This window comes from Ranitomeya imitator, chromosome 2, assembly GCF_032444005.1.
Source record: "Ranitomeya imitator isolate aRanImi1 chromosome 2, aRanImi1.pri, whole genome shotgun sequence".
NCBI lineage: Eukaryota > Metazoa > Chordata > Amphibia > Anura > Dendrobatidae > Ranitomeya > Ranitomeya imitator.
The window spans coordinates 346,025,966-346,039,266 of NC_091283.1; the positions used below are offsets into that span (position 1 = coordinate 346,025,966).

Genomic DNA, 13,301 nt, shown 5'->3' on the forward strand with positions numbered 1-13,301 from the left:
CGAGGTGTACGGAGCGGAGCAGTGTTTGTACGAGGTACGGAGCGGAGCCGCGTGTGTACGAGGTGTACGGAGCGGAGGCGTGTGTGAACTTGGTGTACGGATCGGAGCGGCGTGTGTACGAAGTATACCGAGAGGAGCCGTGTGTGTACGAGGTATACGGAGAGGAGCCATGTGTGTACGAGGTGTACAGAGCGGATCCGCATGTGTACGAAGTGTACGGAGCAGAGCCGCGTGTGTACGAGGTGTACGGAGCAGAGCCGCGTGTGTACGAGGTGTACGGAGCGGAGCCGCGTGTGTACGAGGTGTATGGAGAAGAGCCGCGTGTGTACGAGGTACGATGCGGAGCCGCGTGTGTACGAGGTGTATGGAGCGGAGCCGCATGTGTAGGAGGTGTACGGAGCGGAGCCGCGTGTGAATAATGTGTACAAAGTGCAGCCGCGTATGTACGAGGTGTACAGATCGGCGCCGCGTGTGTATGGAGCGGAGCAGTGTGTACTTGGTATACGGTGCGGAGCCTCGTGTGTACGAGGTGTACAGAGCGGAGCCGTGTGTGTACGAGGTGTACGGTGCGGTTCCGCATCTGTACGAGGTGTACGGAGCGGAGCCGCGTGTGTTCGAGGTGTACGGAGAGGAGCCACGTGTGCACGGGGTGTACGGAGCGGATCCGCCTGTGTACGAAGTGTACGGAGAGGAGCCGTGTGTGTACGAGGTATACGGAGAGGAGCCGCGTGTGTACGAGGTGTACAGAGCGGATCCGCATGTGTACGAAGTGTACGGAGCAGAGCCGCGTGTGTACGGAGAGGAGCCGCGTGTGTACGAGGTGTATGGAGAAGAGCCGCGTGTGTACGAGGTACGATGCGGAGCCGCGTGTGTACGAGGTGTATGGAGCGGAGCCGCATGTGTAGGAGGTGTACGGAGCGGAGCCGCGTGTGAATAATGTGTACAGAGTGCAGCCGCGTATGTACGAGGTGTACAGATCGGCGCCGCGTGTGTATGGAGCGGAGCAGTGTGTACTTGGTATACGGTGCGGAGCCTCGTGTGTACGAGGTGTGCAGAGCGGAGCCGTGTGTGTACGAGGTGTACGGTGCGGTTCCGCATCTGTACGAGGTGTACGGAGCGGAGCCGCGTGTGTTCGAGGTGTACGGAGAGGAGCCACGTGTGTACGGGGTGTACGGAGCGGATCCGCCTGTGTACGAAGTGTACGGAGCGGATCCGTGTGTGTACGAGGTGTACGGAGAGGAGCTGCGTGTGTACAAGGTGTACTGAGCGGATTCGCGTGTGTACGAAGTGTACGGTGCAGAGCTGCGTGTGTACGAGGTGTACAGAGCGGAGCCACGTGTGTATAAGGTGTACAGAGCAAAGCCGCGTGTGTACGAGGTGTACGGATCGGAGCCGCATGTGTACGAGGTGTATCGAGCGGAGCTGCTTGTGTAATAATAATCTTTATTTTTAATAATCTTTATTTTTATATAGCACTAACATATTCCGCAGCGCTTTACATTTTGCACACATTATCATTGCTGTCCACGATGGGGCTCACAATCTAAATTCCCTATCAGTATGTCTTTGGAATGTGGGAGGAAACCGGAGTGCCCGGAGGAAACCCACGCAAACACGGAGAGAACATACAAACTCTTTGCAGATGTTGTCCTTGGTGGGGTTTGAACCCAGGACTCCAGCGCTGCAAGGCTGCTGTGCTAACCACTGCGCCACCGTGCACAAGGTGTACGGAGCAGAGCCGCCTGTATAGGAGGTGTACGGAGCAGAGCCAAGTGTGTATGAGGTGTACGGAGAGGAGCCGTGTGTACGAGGTGTACGGAGCGGAGCCGCGTGTGTACAAGGTATGCAGAGCAGAGCCGCATATGTACGAGGTGTACAGAGCAGAGCCACGTGTGTACGAGGTGTCCGGAGCAGAGCTGTGTCTGTACGAGAGGTACGGAGAGGAGCTGCGTGTGTATGAGGTGTACGGAGAGGAGCTGCGTGTGTATGAAGTGTACGGAGAGGAGCCGCATGTGTATGGGGTTTACTGAGTGGAGCATCATGTGTATGGAGCATCATGTGTGGCCATTATACAGTATGGAGCATCATGTGTGGCCATTATACAGTATGGAGCATCATGTGGGGCCATTATACAGTATGGAGCACTGTGTGGCCAATATACTGTATAGAGCATCATGCAGGGCCATTATACTGTATGGAGCATCATGTGGGGCCATTATACTGTACGCAGCATCATGTGTGGCCAATATATATGTCACGATTCCTCACCTCTGCCACCAATATGTCCCGAATCCGGACCGCTGCCACCAATATGTCACGAATCCGGACCGTGACCGTCACCCCCACGTCACGGATCGGGGTGACTTTAGGCCAACAGACGGCTATCACATGTGCAAGGGGGCTTATCTTAGTTATCCCTCCACTCCACAATGTGATGGAAAAAAAACACAAGGCTATTGACCTCTTAGTTCACAGCAGGGGCTTATTTTAGGTATCCCACTGCTCTCCAATCTCCCACGAACTGCAGGGATTTATGTATATCCTGCTTACAGTTCCACTTGAAACCTGCAGCTCTCTGGCCCCCCCTTTCTGTCAGGTCAGATTAGGTACTGCACCAAGGGTAATTAGTCACCAGAAAGGCTGCCTGCTATGTACTGGCTATTGGGCACGCTGCAGTGATGCGATAAACGACTCCCACTCAGGCAGGAACAATAACTATCAAAGCCTCAGTCGCTAACGACACCCAAAGGCCTGCACACTGTAAGCTGCCGCCAGCTTCGATTAAACGGGTCCGAGGCTAACCCAACACAGTAGCGTAAGTTTTTCTAATGCCTGTGTCTCCACTACAGAACATGTCATATCCATAACAAACCCAGCATTCATCTCGTATTAACCTTGGCATTCTAATTAGATCAAATATGTTCTATTTGTGATGCATAATTACCGAGAAATCCCTACTTTTTACCTGATGGAGTTAAAAGCTCATGTTTACCGTGATGGATAGATGCTCCGATGGACTTTAGCAATATCTATTTAATATTCTTTTAGCCCCAGTCATTGGCCCAATATCTTACAATAATGGAACAAAGGACTTCCATGTTTTAAAAGGTAGATCAGACCAGTTTCTGCAGCTATGCCAGTCGTAAAAATTCTTTTGGGAGGGGTATGAGGAATTTGGGAGCTGAAAGTCAGGAATTTGCAGCTAAAAGCCATAAAAGCTGTTGCAGAATCACCCCAAGAAGGGGTCTTTAGCCCACGCATGCTAGCAAGAAAACTAACTTATGATATTTCATACAATATCCTGACACCTCCCCCTTTTGGTGTGCGCTACGGAGGCAGAACCCCTTGGTATGCCTCCATGTGCACCTCAGTAGGTTCACCCTGGCGGGACAGTCCATCCGCATTTCCATGCTCCCTGCCCATTTTGTATTCAATGGTGAAATCAAACTGCTGAAGGGCAAGGCTCCAGCGTAGCAACCTGCCATTGGTTCCACACACATGGCGTTTAGCCAGCGCAGAGGGTTGTGGTCGGTCACCATGGTGAAGGTGCGACCGTACAAGTAGGGCTGCAAGCGCTGCAGGGCCCAGATTATGACCAGGAACTCCTTCTCAATGGTGAAGTAGGCCACTTCCCTTGGCAAAAGTTTCCGGCTCAGGTACAACACGGGGTGCTCTTGGTCCTCCGAGTCAACCTGGCTGACCACAGCACCGAGGCCAAACTCGCTGGTGTCAGTCTGTACCAAGAACGGTCAACTGCTGTCGACTGCCTTCACACAGGGGCGTTGCACAGTGCGATTTTCAACGCCTGGAAGGCCCCCTCACAGCTATCTGTCCAGTTGACGATGTGGGGTAGCTTCTTCCTGGTGAGGTCTGTCAAAGGTTTTGCTAGGCTACTATAGTTCTGTACGAAGCGCCTATAGTACCCTGCAGTGCCCAGGAAGGACATCACCTATTTCTTGGTCCCAGGAGTGGGCCAGTTCATGATCACGCCCACTTTCTCAGGCTCTGGCTTCAGGGTGCCTCCGCCTACCCGGTGCCCCAGGTAGTGGACCTCCCTCATGCCCATCTGGCACTTTCCCGGCTTGATAGTCAGTCCTGCTTGGTGAATTCACCTGAGCACCTCCTCGAGATGCTGCAGGTGTTCCTCCCAGGAGGGACTGAAGATGGCAATGTCATCCAAGTACGCCACTGCGTACTTCTCCAGTCCCTGAAGCAGGAGGTTGACATCCGCTGGAAAGTGGCAGGGGCATTCTTCATGCCGAAGGGCATGACCGTGGACTCGTACAGTCCAAAGGGGTGATAAAGGCGGACTTCTCCTGCGCCTCGGGGCTCAGGGGAATCTGCCAGTATCCTCGACTCAGATCCATTATTGTCAGGTATTTTGCACCAGCTAACTTCTCAAGCAGCTCCTCGATGCGCGGCATTGGGTGCACGTCAGAGGCTGTGATGGCGTTGAGCCCCTGTAGTCCACGCAGAATCGGGCGGTCCAGTCCTTCTTTGGCACGAGAACTACGGGGGAGGCCCACGCACTCTTTGACCGTCGAATCACCCCCAGCTGTAACATCGCATCGATCTCCTGGCGCATAACCTGCTGCACCTGGTCGGAGGTTTGATAGGGTGTTCGCAGTAGTGGGGCATGATTCCCGGTGTCCACCTCGTGGACTGCTAACTCAGTCCTTCCAGGCCGGTTGGAGAACACGGCCCGGAAGGGTTCCAGTGTGGTTTGCAACTGCAACTGCTGTGGTTCAGTTAGCGAGGCGCTTACCTCCACATCCTCGATGGACCCACCGGCCTTGGCTTGGGCCAGCATGTCCAGGAGGGTGTCCTCCTCCCCGTCTTCGGGTACGCTGCAGACCGGTAGGATGAAAGGTTCACATTCGTGATGAGCCTTCATCATGTTGACGTGAAAGGCCTTTCGCTTACCCCGAGCGTGGTCAAGCGTGAGGTGACCGGGTAGGTAACCGGGTTGAGCTGTTGGTGGATGACGTACGGGCCCTCCCAGGCTGCCTGAAGCTTATCCGTTGGTACGGGGACCAGCACCCACACCTTTTGACCCACGTGGTAGGTCCGCTCCCGGGCGTTCTTGTCGTACCAGTGCTTCTGATCAGCCTGAGCCTGCGTCAGGTTGTCAATGTCATGCACCAACTGCGTCAAGGTCTGCATCTTGTCATGGAAGCGCATGACATACTCCACTATGGACACTTCCGAAGGGTTCCGCTCCTCTTCCCAGGATTCTCTTACCACCCCAAGGGGTTCCCGGACTCGCCTGCCATACAGGAGCTCAAAGGGGGAGAACCCCGTCGAGGCCTGCGGAACTTCTTGGTAAGCGAATAGCAGGTGTGGGTGGTACCACTCCCAGTCGCGCCCTTGTGTCTCAACCAGCATGCGTAGCATCTGTTTGAGGGTACCATTGAAGCGTTCACACAAGCCATTGGTCTGTGGGTGATATGCACTCAATACCAGGTGCTTCACCTGCATTCTCTTACAGAGAGCCTCCATTATGCGAGACATGAATTGCGTCCCTTGATCAGTGAGCATCTCCCTGGGAAATCCTACACGTGAAAAGATAGCCAACAGGGCATCCGCCACCTTAACTGCCCTAGTTGATGACAGAGCTACTGCCTCTGGGTACCGGGTAGCGTAGTCTACCACAGTAAGGATATATTGCTTTCCAGAGCTGCTGGGGACGGCCAGCGGGCCCACAATGTCCACCGCGATCCTCTGGAAAGGCTCCTCTATCACTGGCAAAGGGATCAGGGGAGCCTTAAGAGCAGGCCCCGCCTTCCCCACTCTTTGACAGGTGACACAGGAGCAGCAGTAGTTTGACACATCTGTCCCCATCTTAGGCCAATAGAAGTGTTGAGACAGCCGGGCCTTTGTTTTGCTGATCCCCAAGTGTCCAGCTAGCGGGATCTCATGGGCAATCCGTAACAACTCACCCCAGAATTACTGCGGGACGACCAGCTGTCTTTCCCTCAACCACTCCTTTTGTGATTCTCCGGGTACTGTCTCCCGGTACAACCTTCCTCGTTCCCAGAACACCCTCTCCTTATCAATCACGGAGGCGGGCGTCTCGGCGAGTAGTCTCAAACTCTCTAGGCTCGCATCTGTGTGCAGAGCGGCCTGAAACTCCTGGCTAGGGGAAGCCAGAAGCGATGTCAGGGTCCCTTCCCCACGGGAACCCTCTTGGACCTGCTCTGAGTCCACCTCTGATTCAGGTCACTGTCAGGACTCTGAACATTTTTTACTTTTGTGCATTACTGCCCTTTTCCAACATGGCGTCCTTGGTCTCATGTGCACTTGTCTCCCTGCTATAAAACTGCACCCCAGCCTTCAGTCTGTGCTAGATTATTCTGCTCTGCAGCCAGCTCCTGATTACTCCCTAGCTTTGCACCTGCTCCTGTGAACCTGTGTTGGAGATTCTGCCACTCTGCGCTGAGTTCCTGCTGCACACGAGTGTTCAGTAATCCTCCTTCATCTGCTGCTCGTGTTACTTCCATCTGCATTTGCTGGACATGTAAGCTGTTTCTGCTCTGCAAAACCTGAGACCATTAACCAGGCCTCCCTGGTTGAGCTAAGATATGATTTGAACTGCCTAATAGCATATCTATCTGTATCTGGACTAGTCAAGGATCTATTCGTGTCAAGTTTCCTCAAGTATAACTGTGCTTCATAGACTTTGTTTGCTATCATCTACCTCTGAAGTTTCCTATTGACTGCTAAGCTGCGTTTTTTATTTGCACCAAGTGTTGTGGACTTGAGTTTCTCTCTGCACCTGTTTGAAGCACCGTGTGATAATATAAACTTTACCACTTATAAAACTGTGTCCTGTTGTCTTGTTCCACGCAAAGAGTCTCCTGAATTATCCCCTATAATTATTACCGTCACACTGATGACTGAGGAGGGTCCGGGAGGCAGACAGTTATCTGCGTTCCGAGCACTCTGACTGCGGGTGACAGCAGCTACGTAGGCTGTCTCCCCGGGGATTTCTACAGACCCACCAGCCGACGCTGCTATGGGCTCTACCTCCCCATCCACCCCCATTACCTCAGGAGCAGTGCTACTTATGGGCCAGTTACCTTCCTCGGTGGCACTGGTCAATTGCATGGCATCATCTTCCTCATGGTTCCCATGTATCTCCCCATTTCCTGTAGCACCGACACTTGCCCCTGTTAGGGGTTCCTCAGCCGTCTCACTCCACAGAGCGACGTGGCTGAGCACTTCTGTACCTATGGACACATCAACTTTCCCAGAAAAATCATTATCAGGTTCAGTTGGCACAGGTACAACATTTTCACCGTCAATCCTAGGGAAAAAATGGTTATCAGATGCATCATTACAAGGTAAAGCATGGTCAGGTAACACATGCGATTTCCCATCATCATCATCATCATCATCAGGGTTAACGTTACCCTTACTAGCAGAATGGGGAGGGGTGTCAGGGACGTAGTATGCATCCATCCTCCCCAAATCAGTCCCCAACAAAATATCAGTGGGCAAATTATCAGACAGCCCCACTTCCTTCACCCCGCTCCCAGCACCCCAATCAATATAAACCCGGGCCATTGGCAAGGGACAGCTGATGCCCCCAATCCCAGTGACAGTTAGGGTTTTCCCCGGAATGATTTCTTCAGGGACTGCCAGTTCGGGTCGGATAAGGGTTCGTTCAGCAGCGGTGTCCTTGAGGCCTGTAGCAACATGGCCTCCCATGGTGACGTGCTGTACGTTGTCACACACCCTCCCAGCCACACCACCCACCAAAAGAACTGCTGCATTAGGCCCTGGGGCCTTGGATGAGGGTTTCTTCGGCTTGTCTGGGCAGTAGGGACTGATATGACCAGTCCGGTTGCAGAAGTAACACTGGCGAGGTTCGGTGGTAGGTCTGGTGCTGTTGGCTATGGGTACAGGACCTCTGGTGTGTTGGCTGGCAGGGGTACTGGCATTGGTTGCAGGCTTACCCCCTCTCCAGCTGGTGGTGACTGGCTTCCGCACTTCCGATCTATGGTTGGCCTCATAGGCATCGGCAATCTGCGCTGCTTTCGTCACGTCTTTGGCTTCTCTGTCCATCACGAACTGTCGCACCTCAGCTGGGCAAAGATGTAAGAACTAGTCTTTGATCATCAGATCTCGCAGCTGTGCAAAGGAGGTCACTGACAGTCCTTGGGTCCACTGGTCAAAATGGGTCCCCAGTCCATGTGCCACATCGCTGTAGCTGTCATGTGGGCCACGGTGGAGGTTCTGGAACTTTACACGGTACACTTCGGGTGTAAGCTGGTACTTGGCTATCAGAGCCTGCTTGATGGCCTCATAGTCACCATCTTTTTCTTGAGGGAGGGCAGCAAACGCCTCCAGAGCTTTGCCTCTCAGCCCTGGTGTCAGGTATCGTGCCCATTCTTGTGTAGGCAGCTGGTACTGTCTGCAGGCTTTCTCAAATGCCCACAGAAAAGTGTCCAAGTCCCCATCCTTTTCCATAACAGGGAAGTGATCGGGCCGGGGCTTCGGTATCTGAGCGCTGCTGGGCTCACGGCCGGACTGGGACGACCCCTGCATTTGCAGTCGAGCTAACTGTAGCTGGTACTCCCGCTCCGCTTGGGCCTCTCACTCGGCTCGCTGGGCCTCTCGCTCGGCTCGCTGGGCCTGGGCCTCTCGCTCGGCTTGGGCCTCGGCCTCCTGCCGGTATTGCTGAATCAGCTGCCGACGTCCCTCATGGTCATCAGTGGGGAATTCTTTCAAGGCCGCCTGCAGGTGGGGGTCCAATTCGCCCGGATTGCTAACAGGGCCAGCATTCAGTGGTTGGACCTCTGCTGCAGCACCATGTTCGCTGGTGCGGGCTTCTGCGGCCACTGGGCTCTGAGAGTGGTCTAGAGTGGCTTCCCATTGCACCAGAACTGCGACCAGTGGGGCTTTGTTTTTGCCTGCAAAATCAATGTGCTGTGACTTGCATAAGGCAATAAGGGTGTCTCTGGTCTGCTGCTCATAAAAGGTTTCTCCCAGCACAACCGTGGTTGCCAAATAAAAGATAGGACAGAAAAACAAAGAGAAAGGAAAGGGATAATTACCAGTACACACAATTGTCTCAGGACTAATAAACACGGAGTTCGTTCTCCAAACTTATTTGCGCAGAGTCCTCGCAAGAGCTTTCTGCAAGTTTTTAGTGAGAGGAATGATTGCTCAAACCAGTTCACTTAGGGTATGTGTCCATGTTCAGGACTGCATCAGGATTTGGTCAGGATTTTACATCAGTATTTGTAGGCCAAAACCAGGAGTGGGTGATAAATACAGAAGTGGTGCATATGTTTCTATTATACTTTTCCTCTAATTGTTCCACTCCTGGTTTTGGCTTACAAATACTGATGTAAAATCCTGACCAAATCCTGATGCAATCCTGAACGTGGACACATACCCTAATGCTCTAAGATATCCCACCGCTTGCTACCAATTTGTCACGATTCCTCACCTCTGCCACCAATATGTCCCGAATCCGGACCGCTGCCACCAATATGTTAGGAATCCGGACCGTGACCGTCACCCCCATGTCACGGACTTTAGGCCAACAGACGGCTATCACATGTGCAGGGGGGCTTATCTTAGTTATCCCTCCACTCCACAATGTGATGAAAAAAAAAACACACAAGGCTATTGACCTCTTAGTTCACAGCAGGGGCTTATTTTAGGTATCCCACTGCTCTTCAATCTCCCATGAACTGCAGAGATTTATGTATATCCTGCTTACAGTTCCACTTGAAACCTGCAGCTCTCTGGTGCCCCTCTTTCTGTCAGGTCAGATTAGGTACTGCACCTAGGGTAATTAGTCACCAGAAAGGCTGCCTGCTATGTACCGGCTATTGGGCACACTGCAGCGACGCGATAAACTACTCCCACTCAGGCAGGAACAATAATTATCAATGCCGCAGTCGCTACAACGACACCCAAAGGCCTGCACACGGTAAGCTGCCACCTGCTTCGATTAAACGGGTCCGAAGCTAACCCAACACAGTAGCGTAATTCCCTTCAGAAGGCTTAGTGTACGTTTTAGAGCATGAAGAACAAACTAGTACTTTAAATATTTTACTCCGAAAGAAGTTTTTATAAAAAAATATAAAAATATTACAAGGATGTTACAAAAGAGACAATTGAAATATGTAAAAGGTAATTATAAAAAAACAGGGATTACATAAGAAATAACACTTACATGTGGTCAGATCATTTGAGGCAACCAGGCTAGTGGAGTTCCCATATGTCCCAATGCATTAGGACAGCAGTCAGGCTTTTCAGGTCAAAACTCACTCTCCTGGGGGCCTGGCAGTGGCAGAAACTTATAAACCGCAGCCCATGACATCACCGACAGGGCTGGCTTCCACAGTCCCTCCTATCTCTTCATTCTTAGTAAATTTAACACAAGTTTTTCTAATGCCTGTATCTCCGCTACAGAACATGTCATAGCCATAACAAACCCAGCATTCATCTCGTATTAACCTTGGCATTCTAATGAGATCAAATATGTCCTATTTGTGATGCATAATTACCGAGAAATCCCTACTTTTTACCTGATGGAGTTAGAAGCTCATGTTTACCGTGATGGATAGATGCTCCGATGGACTTTAGCAATATCTATTTAATATTCTCTTAGCCCCAGTCATTGGCCCAACATCTTACAATAATGGAACAAAGGACTTCCATGTTTTAAAAGGTAGATCAGACCAGTTTCTGCAGCTATGCAAGTCGTAAAAATTCTTTTGGGAGGGGTATGAGGGATTTGGGAGCTGAAAGTCAGGAATTTGCAGCTAAAAGCCATAAAAGCTGTTGCAGAATCACCCCAAGAAGGGGGCTTTAGCCCACGCATGCTAGCAAGAAAACTAACTTATGATATTTCATACACTATCCTGACAATACAGTATGGAGCATCATGTGTGTCCATTATACAGTATAGAGCATTGTGTGGCCATTATACAGTAATGAGCATCATATGGGGCCATTATACTGTACGCATCATGTGGGGCTATTATACAGTATGGAGCACTGTGTGGCCATTATACAGTGTTAAGCATCATGTGTGGCCTTTATACAATATGGAGCATCATGTGGGGCCATTATACAGTATTGAGCATCATGTGTGGCCGTTATACAGTGTGGAGCACTGTGTGGCCATTATACAGTATTGAGCATCATGTGTGGCCATTATACAGTATTGACCATCATGTGTGGCCATTATACAGTATGCAGCACTGTGTGGCCATTTTACAGTATTGAGCATCATGTGTGGCCATTATACAGTATTGAGCATCATGTGTGGCCATTATAAAGTATGCAGCACTGTGTGGCCATTATACAGTATGGAGCATCATGTGTGGCCATTAAATAGTGTTGAGCATCATGTGTGGCCATTATACAGTATGCAGCACTGTGTGGCCATTTTACAGTATTGAGCATCATGTGTGGCCATTATACAGTATTGAGCATCATGCGTTGCCATTATACAGTATGCAGCACTGTGTGGCCATTATACAGTATGGAGCATCATGTGTGGCCATTATACAGTATGGAGCATTATGTGGCCATTATACAGCAATGAATAACGTATAACCCGGCACTCAACTTAGCGGTGAAATATTTAGAGTAGATTTATTGATCCCAAAGTATAACGACGTTTCGGTCCCAGGCCGGGACCTTCATCAATAACTGTAAGGTGCATACAAACATATACAGTATATCAAAAACTCTATGAATGGGATAACGGTGAAAGGAAAAAAATAAAGAGACAAGAACAAATCAAAGGATAAGCTCATACAGATCCATGGTGGCTAAATATCAGATCAATATAGAAAAACCATAAGGAGGATAAAGCACTTCTCAAGGCATAATACAACATATCATATATGAAAAAACATACCGTATAGAGGGATATGTAGTGGTGAGAGACGGCTGTGTAAACCTACAGAAAAAAGAATCGTGATGGTGGTTTTAGGGTGCCTATAAATGAGGCCAAAGTGATATGGAAAAAATGTCTTGATCTTACCAGTAATGATAGCAAGAAATAAATAAGGAAGGAATTCCAATGGAGGGAGGGACGTAGCCTGCATAGAAGTATATGTGGAGATTAAGACATGGCCTTAATGAAAGTAAGTGTATAATGTCACAGGAGCAGAGCGCGCTAGGGTGGATAAAGTGTGTCCCGAGTGCTGCCGCGGCGTCCACCGCTGTAATGTGAGCATGAGGAGGTGTGCTCCTATTTATGAAGGACATGGCCGGCGTATAGTTCCAGTTACCTGTAAGAGGACCGGATCGCTCTGCGCATGGGCGGAAGTGACGCGTACAGTGGGCGTGTCTCTAGATGCGTTCCTCCGCTAGTAAGGAACAACATGGAAGTGCGTTCCACGATTGTGTAATGCGGTGCGCGAATACTGCAAAAGGGGCAAATATGTGGGCGTATGTCCTCAGTGTAATAGTATAAATGGGATGGATATGAGTATTAAGAACGAGTGAGACTGAAAATGATTGGATATGAGGAGATTATAACGATTATGGTGACGAGGCAGGGGATCTACTGTGACAGAGGGGACCATTAGTATTATACAGATAGAAGGTACCAGGGTGTACTTATAAGATGAGGAGGTGACGGAGACTAATTCTTGGAGGGTACTGTAAGGCAGAATAGAGAGGTGATAAACATGCAGGTCTATATGCGTGCTCAGCAGTGTCTGGAGATCAATAGAGGCGACTCTGGAGGAATAGAGAAAATGGTATTAATGCCTACAAACAATAACATACAAATAAATTTATACAAATGCCATCAGATCATACTCTTTATTGAGACCCTTAGGAGAAAGGGTCTCTAGTGTGTGGATCCAGAAAGCCTCACGTTTTATCAGTAGTATTGACCTACTGTATTACCACCTCGCCTGGGTGGTGGAACTGAATAGATCACCTGATACCTGAGTTGCGATACTGAGTGCCCTTGGGAGTGGAAATGGTTAGGAATCGGTAATAATAAGTTGTTGCAGCGGATTGTGGACTTGTGTTTCGAGAGTCTATCTCTAACCGACTGCGTAGTTTCACCGATATAAAGTAAACCGCATGGACATTTAATCATGTACACTACAAACGATGATTTGCACGTGTAAAAGTCTCTAATATGGAAGGTCTTTCCAGACCTAGGGTGTTGAAATGTGCTGCCCTTCTGTAAATTGTTACACTGGACACAGTGTAAACAGGGAAATGTGCCAGTTTTGGGCTTGGATATGAAACGTACCTTAAAAAGGATAACCCCATCACACCAGTATTCTATACCTTACCCAAGATAC

The 13,301-nt window shown here is 50.2% G+C and overlaps 1 pseudogene; it reads right to left on the reverse strand.

Moving 5' to 3' along the window:
- Window positions 1–4,893: 4,893 nt before the first annotated feature.
- Window positions 4,894–9,535, reverse strand: LOC138666531 (uncharacterized; annotated as a pseudogene).
- Between the last annotated feature and the right edge of the window lie 3,766 nt (window positions 9,536–13,301).